Source organism: Stylophora pistillata, chromosome 5 (assembly GCF_964205215.1).
Source record: "Stylophora pistillata chromosome 5, jaStyPist1.2, whole genome shotgun sequence".
Taxonomy (NCBI): domain Eukaryota; kingdom Metazoa; phylum Cnidaria; class Anthozoa; order Scleractinia; family Pocilloporidae; genus Stylophora; species Stylophora pistillata.
The window spans coordinates 20,119,534-20,137,530 of NC_142523.1; the positions used below are offsets into that span (position 1 = coordinate 20,119,534).

The following is a 17,997-nucleotide window of genomic DNA, read 5'->3' on the forward strand; positions in this document are numbered from 1 at the left end:
ACAAAGGTTTTTGGGATCACCACGTAGCTAACATCGCATAAAATTCCTAGAAGATAATATACGGCAAAGGGTTGTTTTAGACTAGGTTTACACTAGAGGAAATTGTTCCGATTCGTGATCAATCCGAAACGTTTCAGTACCGGATTGATTTTTCCGTTTACACGACAGTGGACGAATCCGAAATAAAAACTCACCAGTTCGGTCGTGTCCCCGGAGATTTTGAATCCTGAATTTAAAGCGGGAACTTTGAATCCGATAACTTGAATGCGGAAAGTTTTGTCGTGTAACCACTTTTTTTCTCGAATCCGGATATTATTTCCACCTGCAATCTTTTGAGTTTGCGGTGAAACCAAAATTGAGGATCTGGTGCTAACATTGCTGGCAGTCTCTGGTTGCCTAATCTTGTTGCAGGTTCAGGCGATAAATTTTATCATGTGTACCGCAGTATTTCAGAGGAAACGCAATTTATTATTGCAAGGAAGTTTAACGTCAGCCACACTTAATCGCCGACGACATAGATGGCTTGGCATCTGTCTGACTCAAATTTGCCTCAGTGGCATCTGGATCTACTATAGCCTTTTTTGGGGGAGGCATTTTCACTTTGTCGATCGAACGACGAATCAACACTGGGCTTGGTAACCATTTTATTCCGAATGTTCCCGGAGTTGTCGTTGTGTGTAAACGGTCAGGAATCTGAATATCCTTTCAGTGTAAACGCCTACGAATCCGAATACTCCAATATTGATGAATCCGGAAACATTTACGAATCCGGAAAACTCTCCTCTAGTGTAAACCTAGTCTAAATGTCCGAGAAAACTGTTTTGGAGAGAAATCACTTTTTCGCCACAGAGGAATGTAGACGGATTTTCTCGATGTTGATGCGTACTCAGCTGCTGCACCGTTCATGATCGCCGAATGGATCATGGTAGAAAGTGTGTAGGGCCAACAAAATAGAAACCCTCTCGACTTTCCCGACAGCCAATCTGGGATCTCTTCGATTTCAAGGTTTCATTTGTCGGAGATCTGGGAAGGTCGGGAAACAGTAAAATTGCCGATCGTCTACGATTTTCTTGACTTACGAAAACCAGGCATTACAACTGAAGAACCGAGAGTTATTAGGTTATTTAGTAAGCAGCGAGATCAGTAAAGTTACTGTATGCTGAGGTCAGAGATACGACCTGAAAGCTCTAGTGCGACATTTCATAAAGTGCTTAACGAAAGCTAAACATTTGAAAAACAATTGGACCTAAATTTTGTGCGGTAATTTCATTGAATTTGTGGAAATCCCACTATAATTTCCCTTCTGGAACTTTGTACTTTCAGGTTTGATTAAAATTTTTCTTTTAATCATTTGTAGCCTTTTTGTGGTGTTGTTTGAGACATTTGTATGTCTGTTTCGTGAGACAGACATTCTATCCACACGATTGATGGTCATAAAAGCACACAGTCAAGTAAGTTGGTGATGCTGAAGTATCTTAATTGTAAGTGACTACTTTACAACAACTTTTATCACATTGCTGGAAGATCCCAAGGGCCCTTCAGGCAGGCGCTTAACTCCAGTTTCTGTAGCATGAGACAGACAAACGAGACGGCGAATCTGCTTCGGCATCTTTTACCAGGAAACGAATAACTTATGAGAGGTTGAGAGGTCAAGGAAAGCTTCCCGGGCGGGAGGGAGTGTAATAAAGATCCAATTAACTATTAATAGAACAGATGAAGCCGAACCCCCAAAGGTTGTCTTGAGGGGGGGGGGGGGGTGGTTAAAGCAATGTAAACTTAAAGCTTTTCGTTATGGAAAAGAACTTATTAAGGAAAACAACCACAGCAACTGTAAGTCTGTTCAAAATTGCAGACTTTTGTTCCTTTTTTGCCTACTTGGGGTATCTCGAAGAAATTTCATTTGTTTCAAGCTCAACTCTGCGCAACAGTCTGCGAACTATTCATGCAGAGGAGAGAATTCAAAACGACTAAAATGCTACCTACAGAATCCTCAATTGTTGTTTTAAGTTTCACGGCCCGTTATGACTGACTGGGAAGTTTAGGATAAAGGAGCATGGTCGAGCAAGATTTTGGAAAACGTTCGGCAAAAAATACAAGAGTTCAACAGTTTTTAATTCAAAAATTGTTTTAAGAATGACTTATTTTTAATGAAATGACCTCTAGAACTGCTATTAGTGGGAAAGACAATTCAATATGATACCTAGACACTAGATTTGATAAAGGGAACGAGAAATGTTTCTATTGTCATCAAAGTGATGACTGTTTTAACACAAAATCCGTGACTTTCTCCAGTAGTTCTATTATGGGACTTGTCAGGGGAAACTTGGTGGAGAGTTTCCTCTTTACCACTGGCTTTCTGATGTAATATCTGCAACATTTATGAGACAACAAAAAATATTGATGGCAATGATTCAACAGAAATTTGAAGGTTCACCTGTCTAATTTGCCCTTTCATTTCTTCTGCCCCTCATCATTTACTCTACGACAGTAGTTCATCATTTATGCTTGTTGGCGTTACAGAACAAATCTGCTTGAACTAATTTTTTGTTTTTGTTTTTGTTTTTGTTTTTTTTTTAGTTTTAGTTTTCATCTACTCTTTTTAAGGTTGTTTTTTTCAACCAATGACAATTAAGTAAGTTTTGATTACTCCCACTCCGATGGGTCCCCTCTGATAAACCCTTCAATAATTCCACTCCCCTCGTCTGCAAGCCTTTGAAATTAATGAACCTTCCAGGGTATCTTGAAACGCTTACTATAAGCTATCAAATATTACAACTGCAAGAACAATTGTGGGAAAAATGGCATAAAAGAATCGCTCGCCATTCATTCTCAATACTACAAAAAAGCCTTGTCAACAATAATGGCCAAACAAAACTTGCTAGATCAGAAATTAAACACGAAGGCGCGCTATATAAAGAAGTCTTCCCTGGGAAGACCTAGGCTCATTTGTCACTCACCGTTGACGTGTGCGGGTCGAATTCAAATGCTGGTAGATGAACAAAAAGTGCTAATGAGATATCTATTGTTTACTTCCACCAGCATGGTGGCATGAGGTAACGTGCGAACCACCTACTTCGATCTCAAATTTACCGCCACAAATAAAGACAGTTTCCATTGGAGAAAGGAAATACAAATCTCAAAAATTCTTGTATTGTGATGAAGACATAAAACAATTTTGAGGAATGCGCCCGCTGTGCACTGCTTTGGAGTAGCTGTAGCTCAAGCTGACTTGACTCTAAGAGTTCTACCTCACACGACGGTTGATTGACAAATGGTCCAGTGGGACCTAAGGCTCCATTTATAGCGCGCCCTCGTGTTTAAAAGCAAAATCAACTGCTCTATTGACTACGAACAGTCCCAGCTTTTTCGGCGAAGTCCGTCGCGCGATTGTCTAAAAAAAAGAACATCCACTCGGGTCTCCATTCATATTTTTTCCCCTAGTACTTCGTACTTCACCGAAAATGGCGGACTGCTCATAGTCTACTGCACTATCATACCTAAATTCTTCTGCGTATCCAACTCGGATTTGATTCGCAACCACTGCACCATATTCCAGAAAATTCTTGAGCACGTAAAGTTGTCGGTAAAGAGGAACGGCTTCGGCAGGAGACAGATATCCGCCAGAAGATGATACTAATAACGTTAAACGTTCTATGATCCTCTGCACGAGACATTTCTGAAAATGGAACGAAAAATATTAACATTTGATTGCGATACACTTTCGTTGTCGTCAGACACAGATTGACCAAATGATTAAAGTTTGAATTTATAAGCGCTACATGTCAATCGCCGCCATAAAGAAGGAAAACTGTTTTTTTGCACGGTCCGAATAGAGCGGGTGGGAGTTTAGGAAAAATGCCTTTCGCCATCTTGAAACGAATTGCAATTATTTAAACTTTAAAATCTCTGTGTTTCTATAATGCTTGGAATGAGCAATCTTTTCTGAATGTTTGCTTCCATTTTGCCTCAACCCTTTGACTGCCATGAGTGACCAAGGCAGAATTTCTCCTTACCATATCATTACAACATCAAGCAGACAAGTGATGAGAATGAAGAAGAAATAGGTCCGAAATGCGTACATGTTTGGCTTACGAAGTTGAGCTGCTTTTTAGTGTCTGGTGTCATGATGAGTTTCTTCTAGAAGAGCTAATATTTGATTATGGCTAGACAGTTTTCAATATTGTTCCTGATCATCAATAAAACAAGATGACTAGCATACAGTAGTACTGAAATGTTCATTTTCAAGGTCAGGGTTAATGGCCAAACTTTGTTATGGAGGTCTCACTTTCACAACAAAGGTTGCACCGGTAAGATGAGGATTTTAGGAACTGAAAAAAACGTCCGCATCCTCTCCCATAGTGGCCTGAAAAATTCAGTCATGAATTTGTTTACGTAACAAAGTAAAATTGAGTTCTGAATTTTGTAGGTCAATTGCCTTTTCCAAGTCAAGTTTATTTTGGTCGCTACTGAGTGTATCAATCAGTGCAACCTACTTCATATAATTTGGATATATCAACAAAGTTGAAATGGTAAATTGGCCACCGTAACGATTACAAAAGCTGATGTTTCGAGCGTTAGCCCTTCGTCGGAGCGAATTGTGGGTTGTGTGTGCTTTTAAAGGCAGAAAATGACGTTATTGACGTTATTGAAATTGACGTTATCGTTATTGGTGGGAACATGGCAACGAAAAAAACACGAATAAATTAGTGGAATGAAAAGCGTTCGTTGATCCCTGTGGGATTTAGATTGCCGGTTTGAAAGATGAGCTTTTGTTCAAGAGTTTTACGGCTTTCCGTGCCACCCAAGTGTAAGCAGAGTCAATAGAGGGAACTGGTTATGAAAGCCGGCGAACTTCAAATGATGGAACTCTTTGTGTTGGTTTATGGCATGTCACGTGACTGCGAAGGTGCACAAAATATGAAGACGGCGACCAGCGAGTAGCCTTGCTTCAAGTTTATTCTTTTTTTACGGACGATCTAGAAATAATGTAACTGAAATATTATCTTAAGAGGATTCGTAAGTGATGCCAGGGGTCAACGGCTCCGTCCTTGGCTGCGGATCGAGCAGAAGATCGAAGGGAATAGGAATTTTTAAGCTGCCTGTCGCGAAAGATGAGGCTCATCCAAAATGGCGCAACGACTGGCTCGGAGAAGTAATAAAAGCACACAAAATCGACCAGGATTTCAGGTAGCAGATAAAAATCGACAAAGTACACGCTTGCGAGAAACACTTCAAACCCGAGGATATTGAAATATGTAAAAATGTGGCTGACAGGATCAGTGCACAGGCAGTTGGATTTTTTTTAAATGATAATCTATGACAAATATCTCCTTACTCAAATTATTCCAAATCATTTGTGGTTATATTATTAAATCATCCATATTAATAATCAACATTTTGTTACAGGTTTCAGTTCTTCATCAGTTTGGTTACAATAGTAACACAATTAGAATAGAGAGATCCATTTCATGTCAGAGTGGCAATACCAAAGGAAGAAAAGATAGGAAGAAATCTTGGGAAAAGGTTACCGATGCCAAGTTGCCATGCCGAAAAAAAGTCAAACTGTAAAAATGCTGTGTACTAGAATGACTGCCACAGGCACAGAATTTTGAAATTTCCTGACAAAAGAAGAATTTTTTTCCCTTGATCATTAATTTTCCTGACCTGTGTCTTGCTAGTCACTCGGCTGAATAGAGCAATTATTAAAAAAATGCACCACCCTGTTGAAGACAACTACAATTGCGGGTGAGTCCCTTTTGAGGATGCACATGAGTGGAATTCCAGAATCTGGCTATGCGAAAAAGAACTTCAGATTGCTTGTTAGAAATTTCATTGGAATTCTAGGTTTGTCAGGGTCAACAAAAAAGTCAAGTTTGTGTGACTAAAACTAGAAACCTCGTTAGGGAGGTTTGAGTTTTTTTGCCATATGTACTTCTATAAATATTATCTATACCTCTCCCACAGAAGGGATTTTTCTTAAGACCCCCTCCCAACACTCTGGAAATTGCAATTAAGGTTCATACATTTCCTTGAAGTTTTTGGCCTTTGAGATCGCTCCATCCCCAAGAATTTTCAACCCTTTCTTTAACCGGAGAATAGACATTTTCTGGAACTACACAATGCCAATTAGGTTGAAGCCTTGCTTCTGCACTCGTACAAATGTAAGATGAAAGAAAGCATAGGGAGTGTTTTTTTTAATGTGAAATTAAGAAGAACATTGGCACGCCATCCACAAATGCCAGTATTAAATAACACATCACTTTTTCACAATCAAACAGTGATTACTGGGATAACATGTTTATAGAATTAAATAATTCATAAGTAGTTTTTTATAATCCTCCAAATTCCATTCAAAAAAGCTATGATTGTATTTACAAGAAGTTCCACATTCACATGAGAAAGTTTTACTTTGGAAATGTCACATTGTTTGGAACTAAACATTAGAAACTAGGTTCTTTTAATTAATGTTGTAATCAACTTTGCTATTTGTTGTTCACAAAAGTAAATTAAATATAAATGGAGAGTTTTGACTTTGCTTCCCTTGTTCATTTTCTTAGCAACTCCGACTAATGTCCTTGCGAAGAGGCTTCCCCTTTGTTTGCTTCATTTTGATCTTGTTTTTCTCAATCAAATCCTTTGTGAAGGAGAATGAGCGTACCCGTACATACAAAGTAATAATGCCATACAATACATCCTTGATCAGTTATGATCAATCCATAACTAGTTCCCTCTATTAACTCTGGGGTAGGCAAAGACCGCAGATTGCCATATGTTGCTTAGAATGATTAGGTAAATTAAAATGTCTAGCGACTGGTTTCGATGTGTCCTTGTCATTCTTTTCCACGTCTCGAGGGTGTTCTCGGAATCGGTCACCTAATCTTCTGCCTGTTTCGCCGATGTATATCTTTTTGCAATAAGTGCAAGTTATGCAATAGATTACATTGGCGGAGGTGCACGTGAAGTGATCGGTGATCTTAATGGATCGTTTAGGTCCCGATAATTTATCAGTGTTGTGAATGAAAGGACGCGTTTTGCATCGTGCACGAGCGCATTTAAAAGTACCTGGTTGGTCATTAGTCTGAAAAGAACCTCTGACCAAAAAATTGCTTATGTTTTTGTCGCGTTTGAATGAAACCAGCGGAGGCTGCGAAAAGATAGTGCTTGTCTCTGGATCGTTTTGAAGTAATTTAAAGTTTTTAAGAATGATGGATTTAACTGAGTGGTTGTGAGAGTGAAACGTGAGAGTGAATGGAATAAATATAATCAATCGTATAAATCTGATTGGTTTCTAGTGTGATCCATTGATGCTTAGCTTAGTTTACATTTGCACCCGAGTTTTGCACTAGTGATACATGAAAAAGGCACCTAGCTGTTTTCAACCAGTCAAGAGTGTAATTTTTCATGTATATCAGTATTGCGATAAATTAACCAAGACCAGACAAGTAACTGAAAAGGAGTTGTAGTCTACCAAATAGACTACCAAACAGAAATCTTGGATTATGACATAGTGCAGTTTACAATTCGTGTAAGCCACACAAAAATACTAGTTGATCCAATACCAAATTCTCAGATCAAACATCATAAGAATTGTTTGGTTGACCGTAATGAGAATTACTAATGAGATCATGGGAGTAAAAAGGTTAAGGAAGGTTGGTCTGTGAATTTGAAATTTTTGAACTCATATAAATCGAATTTAAACAGAATTACCTAAAACACCGTCATATGAACCCCTCAAATGTACAAGCAATTTTTGAAAGACCTAGCGAGATACTTAATGTCCTTAAGTGAAATACTCACTGTTTGTTCGTGAGCTACGACAATCTTCATGGGCCAAAAAATGTTTAGAACATTGTCTTCTACTGAAAAGTAGTTGGCCTGAAATAACAAGAAGCTTAATCTCATAATGTTATCATAAATTCAGTCCAGTCACTAGCCATTGTTCACTGTAAGAGTGTAAGGACGAGTTACAACCCTGTAACAAAGTAAACAACGAGTGACTAGCATCTGATTTCTCCTTATGATGCTATCCCTGAGTCATATATTACACTCACGAGAATGTAGGAAATGATCACCAACTAAAGAAGCTCTTGACTGTTTAACAAATTCTCCTTGTCATGAGCTTAGGAAACGTGTAAAGAAACAAAAATCCTAATCAACGACCAACGACCCTGCGCTTAACATCCATTTTCATATTCTTCATTTCTCTATACGTCTCCTGTGATACTGGCAAGGAGAACTTGTTTGACAATCAGGAAGTCCTTGTTTTACAAGCAGGAAGTCCTTTGATAGCGATCATTTCTTTCATTCTCATCATCTAACTGTTCAATTGACGGGAGATATTTTGAGGAGAAATGAGATGTTAGTCACCCTTAGGAGTTAATGGTTTTCAAACCTAACCTGATGCACAGCACACATCAGTTCAAACAGAAGCGAAGTAGCATTGTCCAGAACTTCTCTCAATAGTTTATCAGTCTGAAAAGAAACAGAAAGTACACGTGTAAGTGATAACAGCAGATGTCTCATTACATATTTAGGACGAAGATATCCTTACGAGAATTACTTGGGGAGAAATTATTTCTACAATTGGATTCCTTTAAGTCCCATGCAAAAGTGAGCAGGCAATGATACTTAAGTATCCTGGCGCTGATGAGGAGGTCCTGCCTTCTAATGAGAACCAAGGAGGAGTCCACATACAAAAAATCACCATGAAGTGAACCCGGAGGATATAAATGGAGGACTACACAAAAAGTCCCTGGGTTTTTGATAAAGAGCATCTGCAACACATTATATTTTATTTTTTCGTTAACAGTTCATCACCCAAAAGGTCAGGAGTCAGTATATAGGGTGGGGCCCGAGCCCGAGTTGGTTCGGCCGTGCGCAGTTTAGTAGACTTACTGTACGACTCGTTAGTTGTGTCATTGCTTATCTTGTTTGTGATACAACTAGGATGGGCTGTAGCAACAGTACACCCTTGTAGATGCATTTGAAGACCACAACCCTACCTCTTGTTCCCTATTTCCCACTGTAAACATGTTCTTGTCAGCTCCTGACAACAACAGTTGGGCTGCAGGAGAGATACCAACTGGTTGCTGTGATGAGGTTAAAGGATGAAGAACAATGCTTTCGAGGAGATCCTTGATAGCTTGTCCTCTGTAAAAAGAAAGCACTTCAACTGAGCCAGTGTCTGGACAGTTAACATAGTGACTTGTGTACAAATAATATTTTGACTAGCCTGCTTGCAGGCTGTATTTTGTGTTTTCAAGTGCAAGATTCAGTGGGGCGAATATTCCGTCCAGGTTCAAGCCCTGGCCAGGAACATTGTGTTGTTCTTAGGCAAGACACTTTACTCTCATCGCTTCATGCTACAGAAACTGGAGTTAAGCGCCTGCCTGAAGGGCCCTTGGGATCTTCCAGCAATGTGATAAAAGTTGTTGTAAAGTAGTCACTTACAATTAAGATACTTCAGCATCACCAACTTACTTGACTGTGTGCTTTTATGACCATCAATCGTGTGGATAGAATGTCTGTCTCACGAAACAGACATACAAATGTCTCAAACAACACCACAAAAATGCTACAAATGATTGAAAGAAAAATTTTAATCAAACCTGAAAGTACAAAGTTCCAGAGGGGAAATTATAGTGGGATTTCCACAAATTCAATGAAATTACCGCACAAAATTTAGGTCCAATTGGGAGCAAATAATTCCCAGGTGGAAATCTTATTAAGATCTTGTAAGATCTTACAAGAATCTTGTAAGATTCTTTTTAAGATTAAGATCTTAATAAGATCTTGTTTAACTCTTAAGATCTTAAAAAATCTTGGTAAAAATCTTGTAAGATCTTAAGAGGATCTTACAAGATCTTATCCAAAAAAATCAATATTCAACATTCTAAGATCTTAAAAAATATCTTGTAAGATCTTAAGAGAATCTTACAAGATCTTATCAGAAAAAAAAATCAATATCCCACTTGCTAAGATCTTAAAAGATCTTAATAAAAATCTTGTAATATCTTAAAATAAATCTTACAAGATCTTGTCAAATTTAGTCAGTGTGTAGCATTTTAAGATCTTAAAAGATCTTGAAAAAATCTTGTAAGATCTTAAAGAAATCTTACAAGATCTTGTCATCAAAAGTCAGTTTGCAGCATTCTATTGATAAAAAAATTACAAGATCTCAGAAAATTATTAAGGTATCAACACTCTAACATCTATTAAAAACAATGTTAAGACAATTTTACAAGATCTTGTAAAAAAAGTTAGCTTTTAATGATATTTCATGTAGGTAAACAGTAATACTAATAACAACAATCACTTTATTTGAGTCTCAAGGCTATTTATTTGAGCGTGAGTGCTCTACTAATTTGGGAGACTATAAATCAACTTAAAGCAGAACAAATCAACTGAGATATTGTTTTTTTTTTATGTGAGGGGAAAACCTGAGTACGCGAAGAAATAAAACCTCCTGATTAAAATAGCTTTTTCATACAGATCTAGTACATTTGAACTTCAATTTTAAAATCGTCGGAGCAAATCGACAACGATCGCTTTGAAAACGTACGGTTCAACAAATCACGGTATACGCCGCCATTTTGTTGGGCAGGCAAAACATTGGGAGGCGCGGCTACCAAGCCCCATGCATTAACTGTAAAATTTTGCAATGATGGCGTTTACTATTTCGCTCCGTTTTACTAAACTTGGAGCAGGCTATTTTTAAAGCTCTGAAGCTATCTAAGAAAAGGAGAACAAAGCCTTGCAGACGCGGCCATGATGTGTACTTCTAGGAAGGTATTCATGCATTATTTAAAAATTCATAGAGAATTTTTCCAAAAGTACACCGATTCTGGAGCTGAAACTATCCACCTGGTGGGTTCTAATATTCTTGTTTTTAAGTATGTCAAAATCTCTGCGGGCCGGCCTCTACTTTTCATAGGGGTAATTCGCAAGCGAAGCTCAAAAATCGGATATTGTACAGTTTGACGATGTTCACATCTAATGTTCTCAACAACAAACGTTTCAGACAAATAAAACGTGCAAGGCTTTAAAAGAATGTTATCTTATGAGCGATAACCCGAAGAGAAATCTCGCCTCTGGTTGTCATCTTTTGAAAAAATTGATTAGCGTTCATGGAAGACTACTCGTGGTAACACAAATATATACAAATATATACATATATAATCGTCCGTATGTCATCCAGATTCCGAATGCTGTACCTTCTTTCACTGGGATTTGAGCAATCCGAAATCTTCGGAAGATACACTGTTATACTTGCATGTTATTTGAAACATGTTGAAGTCGGCTGATCTACACGAAACTATCCTATCACCAGTCATTTGTCATAAACATGCGCGTTATCACTGTGGCGTTACACTGTATTTCGCCATGAAGTCCCTCGGTCGCTCCAAAGAAGACGACAAATAGACATTTTTCAATGTATCAGCAGATTTCCGCGCAATTTGAAGTAAAAAAAATAAAAACAAACAAGAAGAAAAACAAAAAAGGAAAAACTTGATCGAACGCTCGTAGACAGAGCTGAATAGCGTATACGCATACGCTAAGTTTTGCAGCGGAAACACGGATTTTGAGTCGTTTGCATAGTTGATTTCCTATTCTGTTTCTTCAAGGCGTCGTTTTCCTTGCCGCTTTTTGTTTACAGAACAACCTCCAAAATTTTGGTACACCCCCTAAAAGATAATTTGCTCCTTAAAACCTCTGGAAATAGGAAAATAACTTCGACGAAAACAGAGTTCCTCGATTTTAAAAGTGAGCCCTCATTATTTTCCGCTAATTTCGCTAAATTTTAGACCAAGGACACTTGAGCCCGCGTTGTTGACCGCATACCCTCTGGCGAAGCATTTCATTATTTAGTCAAACGCGACAAAAACATAGGCAATATTTTGGTCAAAAGTTCTTTTCAGACTAATGACCAAACAGGCACTTTTAAATGCGCTCGTGCACGATGCAAAACGTATCCTTTCATTCACAACACTGAGAAAATATCGGCACCCACACGATCCATTAAGATCACCGATCACTTCACGTGCACCACCGCCAATGTAATCTATTGAATAACTTGCACTCATTGCAAAAAGTTATACATCGGCGAAACAGGCAGAACAGTAGGTGACCGATTCCAAGAACACCTTCGCGACGTGGAAAGGAATGACAGGAACACATCGAAACCAGTCGGTAGACATTTTAATTTACTTAATCATTCTAAGCAACATATGGCAATCTGCGGTCTTTCCTTACACTTAGGTTGCACGGAAAGCCGTAAAACTCTTGAACAAAAGCTCATCTTTCGAACCGGCAGTCTAAATCCCGCAGGAATCAACGAACGCTTTTCATTCCACTAATTAATTTATTCGTGTTTTTCTCGTTGCTATGTTCCCACCAATAACATAGCTCCATTTTCTGCCTTTAAAAGCACACACAACCCACAATTCCTCTATTCGCTCCGACGAAGGGCTAACGCTGGAAACGTCAGCTTTTGTAATCGTTACGGTGGCCAATTTACCATTTCAACTTTGTTGATATATCAAATTATTTCGTTACCCCCACCGACGCAGCCCCAAACAGTTTCTTCAGAAACTATCAGCCTTTTTTCATTACTCAGCTCTGTCAAGCTCGTAAACAGTGAGAATTTCGAAGCATAACGAGCAACTTGTCAGCGGTAGTACTCCATGTAAAACCCAGTTGCAACAATAGCGATTTGTACGACAAATGTCTCTCCTTATAAAGAGCAGATTCGGGCAGTTCTCATTTCCTAATCATGACAGGAACTGAGACACTTCGAATCTTCTGAGAACTGTTAGAAAAATGTTTGAAAATAAGCATAAGATATGCGGAGGAGAGACTTATCAATCCCTCCCACCATGCGTTTTCATGAAGCGCATGGTAGGAGGGATCGTTTGAATGATAGTCATTTTAAGATTCTGAGAAAGTGTCAAAGCAAATTTGATAACTTAGCGTTTGAAATGCTTTATATTGAGAAATTCAAACCTAATCTGAACGTGCAAACGGACTCCATACGTGCTATACGTTTTGTTTGACTAACCCGCAAATTATTTTCTCTTATTGTTTGTTTTTAGTATTTATAGAACTTATTTTTATACATTCTTGACTTGATAATGACGTTGTGTCAACGTGGAAACGTCGTCGATTTTAGCTTTCTATAGCCTTTTATCGTTTTTAAATTTTACAATGTTATCAAGCAACGTTTTGTCCCAAGTTTTTATCGTCAAATGTTAAAAAGGAAAAAAGCGTTAAATTTAAAACAGAGAGTTCAAAAAGTTAGCCGTCGTTGTTCACGTTCCCAGACAAGACAAAGTTTGGTCATTATACGTAGTTGTTTTGCAGAGGACGCAAAGAAATTTACAGATTTTTATATCGCATGTGCGCGCCATTGTTCGGCTTATCAAATCTTTTGTTTAGTGACTGATAAGGATATACCAGCCTTACAGCTGGACTTGAACAAATTAAGCGATTGGGCTAACAAGTGGCAGTTGCGCTTTAATCCTGAAAAATGTGAAGTTATGCGTGTAACGCACAGTAGAGACAGATCCAAGCCTAGTTATTCCCTTGGTACGCAACTAAAATCTGTCGACAGCGCCAAGGACCTAGGGGTCATAATAAACTACGATCTATCTTGGGGTAAATACGTTTCCCACATAGTAAACAAGGCGAACAAAGTGTTGGGTATAATTAGGCGATCACTTGGAAACGATAATCGCTATGCGTTTTCCTGCCTCTTTAAGTCGTTAGTAAGACCTATACTCGAATACGCTGTCCCCGTCTGGAGCCCCTACCAAAAAAAGGATATCGAATCCTTGGAAAAAGTCCAAAGAAGGGCATCTCGGTTGGCATTAAAGCAAAAACGCGGAGAAATGAGCTATGAAGACCGCTGCCGCCTACTGAATTGGCAAACTTTGGAGAAACGAAGAGAGTTTTTATCTCTGATCCAGTGCTACAAGATAGTTCAGGAAATAGATAGTCTTCATTTTTCGGACTTTTTTGAACTTACTAAATGTAATCGAACTAGAGCCAATCACGATTATAAGCTCTACGTAAAAATAGCTATCGTAAATTGCTACAAATTTTCTTTTTTTGTACGGATCGTTAATATGTGGAATAATTTGCCTAAAGATATTGTACACGCAGGATCATTGACTTTATTTCGTAACAGACTAAAGATTTACATGAATATTGATTGAGATGATGGTAAACAGTTTTTAATTATCTGTATATAATGTTTTGATCTTTTATTCGGGGAATCTTTTATATAGGGTTAACCTCTAGAATATCCCCTTTCGAGAGATACTTTTACAATTTTTATTTTCCTTTCTCTTGAATAAAGTATTGTATTGTATTGTATTGACGTTGTCGTCGCCGTTGCCGTCGTGGTTTTCATTATGGACAACCTTTATACTCCAGTGGCTTACTTTTCGCTGCGCACGCAGGTCCCTCGGGAGTTCCAAATCGATTTATTTCCAACTCATCATTTTCATTGGAGAAATGAACACAGCATCATGAGAGGCCATCGAGGGATCTTCGTCAAAGAAGTTGTACGCCCGGAGGTAGAAACTGGCAGAGTTAGCGGTCGTCGCGGTGTTCGAATAACCTTCGGAATGCGGCACATGCATCAGACCTGTGGTCACTCAGGAAACTAGATCTTCGATCTACGATCGATTCGTCCTCGGCAACGAAGCGTTGAAAGTCGACAACAGGATCGTACATACTGTACTGTAAAATGATGAGCTTGTTTCTTGGGTTTTTTTTTTTTCGTTTAGCGACAGACAAGTTTTGTTTTATTTTTTCAAGTTTACAAGTTTACTAGGTCTTCCAAAACAATTACTTACAATAAACACCGCCTGCAAATAGCGAGCTAATCTAGGCGGGCGATGTTAAGACAAACAAACACGAATTACTAGTTGAAGGCGTTAAAAAGGTCAAACGGCTCCTTTTACCAATCCCCAGTCCTTTGGGTACAACTGTTTCATCATGTCCCGGATGTCGATACGCTAACCTAGCTCGATTCACGCTTATGTTGTTAACATTGCCGTCGCGAAAGAAGTTAAGATATTTGGGATGGTCAAAACTAAGCCGGATCGTAAAAAGAGGTTTCTCTCTTCAGGCAGGCAGATTCAGGTAGGCGGACAGATTAGAAAAACCGACTTCTCTCTTTTATTGATTCTTCTGAAAACTGGTCTAAAACATGATAAGCTAACACTTATAAATCACTGTAAGGAATTACTGTCAATCACGAGTCTTGTAATTAAATATGTCTGTTATCAAAAGGCCCCGCCTATTTGCAAAACGAAACAATCTTCGTAGTCAATCATCCAAGTCTTTTCACTCTAACTAGCCAACATTTATACTTCAACGGCTGTTTCTTTAACCCCATTTAGTCGTCTTTTTTATTGCCGCTTTGTTGCCACCTTGTTGCTTCTTGTATAATTAATCGATGTATTAAGCCTGTTTTCTCGTTTTTCGCGCTAACTGCAGTTTAGTAACGTCAGTACTACAGTAACGTCATCTTGGTTTTTTCGGTGGTCATGACAATGGAAATATCTTATAGTTCTCTTTCCTTCCTGTTGTTCGTTATTTCTTTATATCGTATATTGTGTAATTATTGTAATTGTTTGTTATTCGAGTTTCAACCTACGTAAGTTAAGTGGGAATTAAAAGTGAATTGTATTTATCTACAAGATATGGAGTTGTCTATTTCTAAGCAACAGATTTCGCATAGTTGCAGTTTCATAAAGGTTGCAACGTGTCAATGAGCTATGTTCTGACACTTTGACATTATTGACTGATGTTTCTAGTTAAGTTGGAGGCATCAGGGTAAATTTAAGCCAATGGAAAGCACAGAAATCAGCTCGAGTAAACATGGAGTTCAAATGAAATCAACTTTGTTTATCTTATAGTAAATGATAGTAAATGACTAAAACTATGGGGTCAAATCCAAGAGAAATCAGTTCTTGTTCGAGTTAGTGGGTTTCTGCTGTAGAAGGACATAAAGTCTGAAGCTGACACACAAGTATTTTGAAATTTTTCAAAGTACAGTTTGTTTGCCTTTGAAATTAATTTCATGTGTTAATTTCTCCTTGGAAGATTGCTGGTCTTAAGGAAAACTCTATTTTTTTTTCACAGTGAACAATGTGAATTATGAACACCTTGAAACAACTAAAAGTTGTATTACCCTCATTTGGGGTATAAGTATTTCATAAATATTTCTCTGTGTACTGGGAGTAAAAAATATGACCCCAAGAGCAATTTCAAAGGAGTGTGCAAAGTAATTCGAGATTGCTTTGGTTTTGCTTTACTTCACTCGGCACCGTGATTGATCTAGAAAACTGGCACCATATTCTAAACCAAGCAGATTCCAGACTTGAACCAATCGCGACTTGGTCGGTCGACTTTTCCCGCACTTGAGACAGTTTTTCTTTCCTGCATAAAAACTGTCATGGACCTGAAAGGCTTTTACCTGATGTAGAGCGTGTTTCCTTAGTTAGTTGACCAATATCTTATACCTTAACCAGATGCTCGGTCAATAATTGACATATGTTAAGAAGTGGACATACCTGCCAAAGGAGGCGAAGTGTGTCAGAATGTGACGGAGGAAGAAAGATCACCTCCCCATTACCTCAATTGGTTAGAGTGCCGAACTGTTGTGCGGGAGGTCCAGGGTTCGAGCCATGGCCGGACCAACACTCAAGGTCAAGAAATGGATAGACCTTCTAGTCTTCTCGGAAAAGGACGAATGAACCGTAGGTCCGTCTGCTACTTTTATTAATTAGTTAATTTGGTGGTAGTAGTAGTAGTGAATTTTATTTATGTGTCGTGAAAACCTGGCGCATAGCACTAATTGGGGACACAGGGTAAAAGCTTTAAAAATAAGAAATCTGGAACCTATTTACAGAATTATTTACCTAACCTATTAACAGTTAAAATTATTTATCAATGTCCTAGAGTTAAAAATCAACTATTACAGAGCGCAAATTTTTTGCATCCATCATCAATCATGACAGTCATGTCCGTTCTCCTGATTTTGCTCTTAAATCCGTGCAGGCTGTCTTCACTGCGTAACTCTTTTGTAAGTTTCGACCAGAGGAGAGGGCCATAGTATCTTAGAGAGTGTTTACCATATTTTACTGTATTAAAGCGAGGGATTCTAAAATCTGTATTTCTTAGAGAATATCTTCTATCGCAGTTTACTTCTGACATAAATAGTTCCTGTATTTGACAACGAAGTAAGTTCTTTTTTGCCTTGAACTGGAAAGGATTGCTATGTCCTGTAGCCTTCTGTTCACCAGTGATGGAATTTCAGCCAGCTTCAGCAGGCCGTCATAAGAGAGTGATTTATCGTTGAAAACTGCTCTCAAGGCCCTTTCCTGTAGTACTTCAGCTTTACGTTTGTCTGAGGCTCTGCAGAAATGCCAGATGATACTGCAGTAGGTCAAGTGAGGTAAAATGGCGGCTTTTTAAAGTTGTAGTTTAGCGTAAGTGGGTATTAGTTTTCTAAGTCGACTTAAAACTCCTATCTGTTGACTTGCCTTTTTACAGACTAAGGTAATATGCTCACTAAAATTTAGTTCAGAGTCCAGGAGTACCCCAAATAGTTTGATAGATTTTGATTGTTCAATGTCAGTCCCATCTATATGCTATTATATACTATTATCTACTATTTTTGGCCTCAGTTCCAGAACCCATAAGCATGGATTGATATTTCTGAACAATCACTTGTAGCAGGTTTTCTTTGTACCATTTAGTAATTTTTCTACCTTCACTCAGCAGTTTCTCTTCAACAATACTGTATCTATATTATTCTTCGACTAGATCTTTGCAATCTTGATCGAGAACCGGCTTTCGCGATTGCGACAATGAAGCCATCGATAAAAGGTCGTCCTGCACGATGAAAAGCCACCGTATTATATGGCTGACTAGATCATTTTAAAAGCATTGAATGGGCGAAAGAGAGCTTTGTGATTTACCAAG

The 17,997-nt window shown here is 38.4% G+C and overlaps 3 long non-coding RNA genes across 4 annotated transcripts; 1 reads left to right on the forward strand and 2 right to left on the reverse strand.

Moving 5' to 3' along the window:
- Window positions 1-2,093: 2,093 nt before the first annotated feature.
- On the reverse strand, window positions 2,094-4,420 carry LOC148730714 (uncharacterized). The gene is made up of 2 exons (XR_016001004.1): window positions 3,498-4,420; window positions 2,094-2,368 (listed from the first exon to the last, which is right to left on the reverse strand). It is a non-coding gene; the product is annotated as an uncharacterized LOC148730714 (long non-coding RNA).
- A 424-nt stretch (window positions 4,421-4,844) lies between these two features.
- On the forward strand, window positions 4,845-5,927 carry LOC148730715 (uncharacterized). Its single transcript, XR_016002180.1, has 2 exons — window positions 4,845-5,255; window positions 5,407-5,927. It is a non-coding gene; the product is annotated as an uncharacterized LOC148730715 (long non-coding RNA).
- A 1,734-nt stretch (window positions 5,928-7,661) lies between these two features.
- LOC148730716 (uncharacterized) lies at window positions 7,662-9,453 on the reverse strand. Of its 2 annotated transcripts, none has more exons than XR_016001000.1 (3): window positions 8,896-8,985; window positions 8,398-8,472; window positions 7,662-7,875 (listed from the first exon to the last, which is right to left on the reverse strand). It is a non-coding gene; the product is annotated as an uncharacterized LOC148730716 (long non-coding RNA). The 2 variants fall into 2 exon arrangements; XR_016000999.1 differs by lacking the exon at window positions 8,896-8,985 and adding an exon at window positions 9,003-9,453 and having other exon boundaries at window positions 7,668-7,875.
- Between the last annotated feature and the right edge of the window lie 8,544 nt (window positions 9,454-17,997).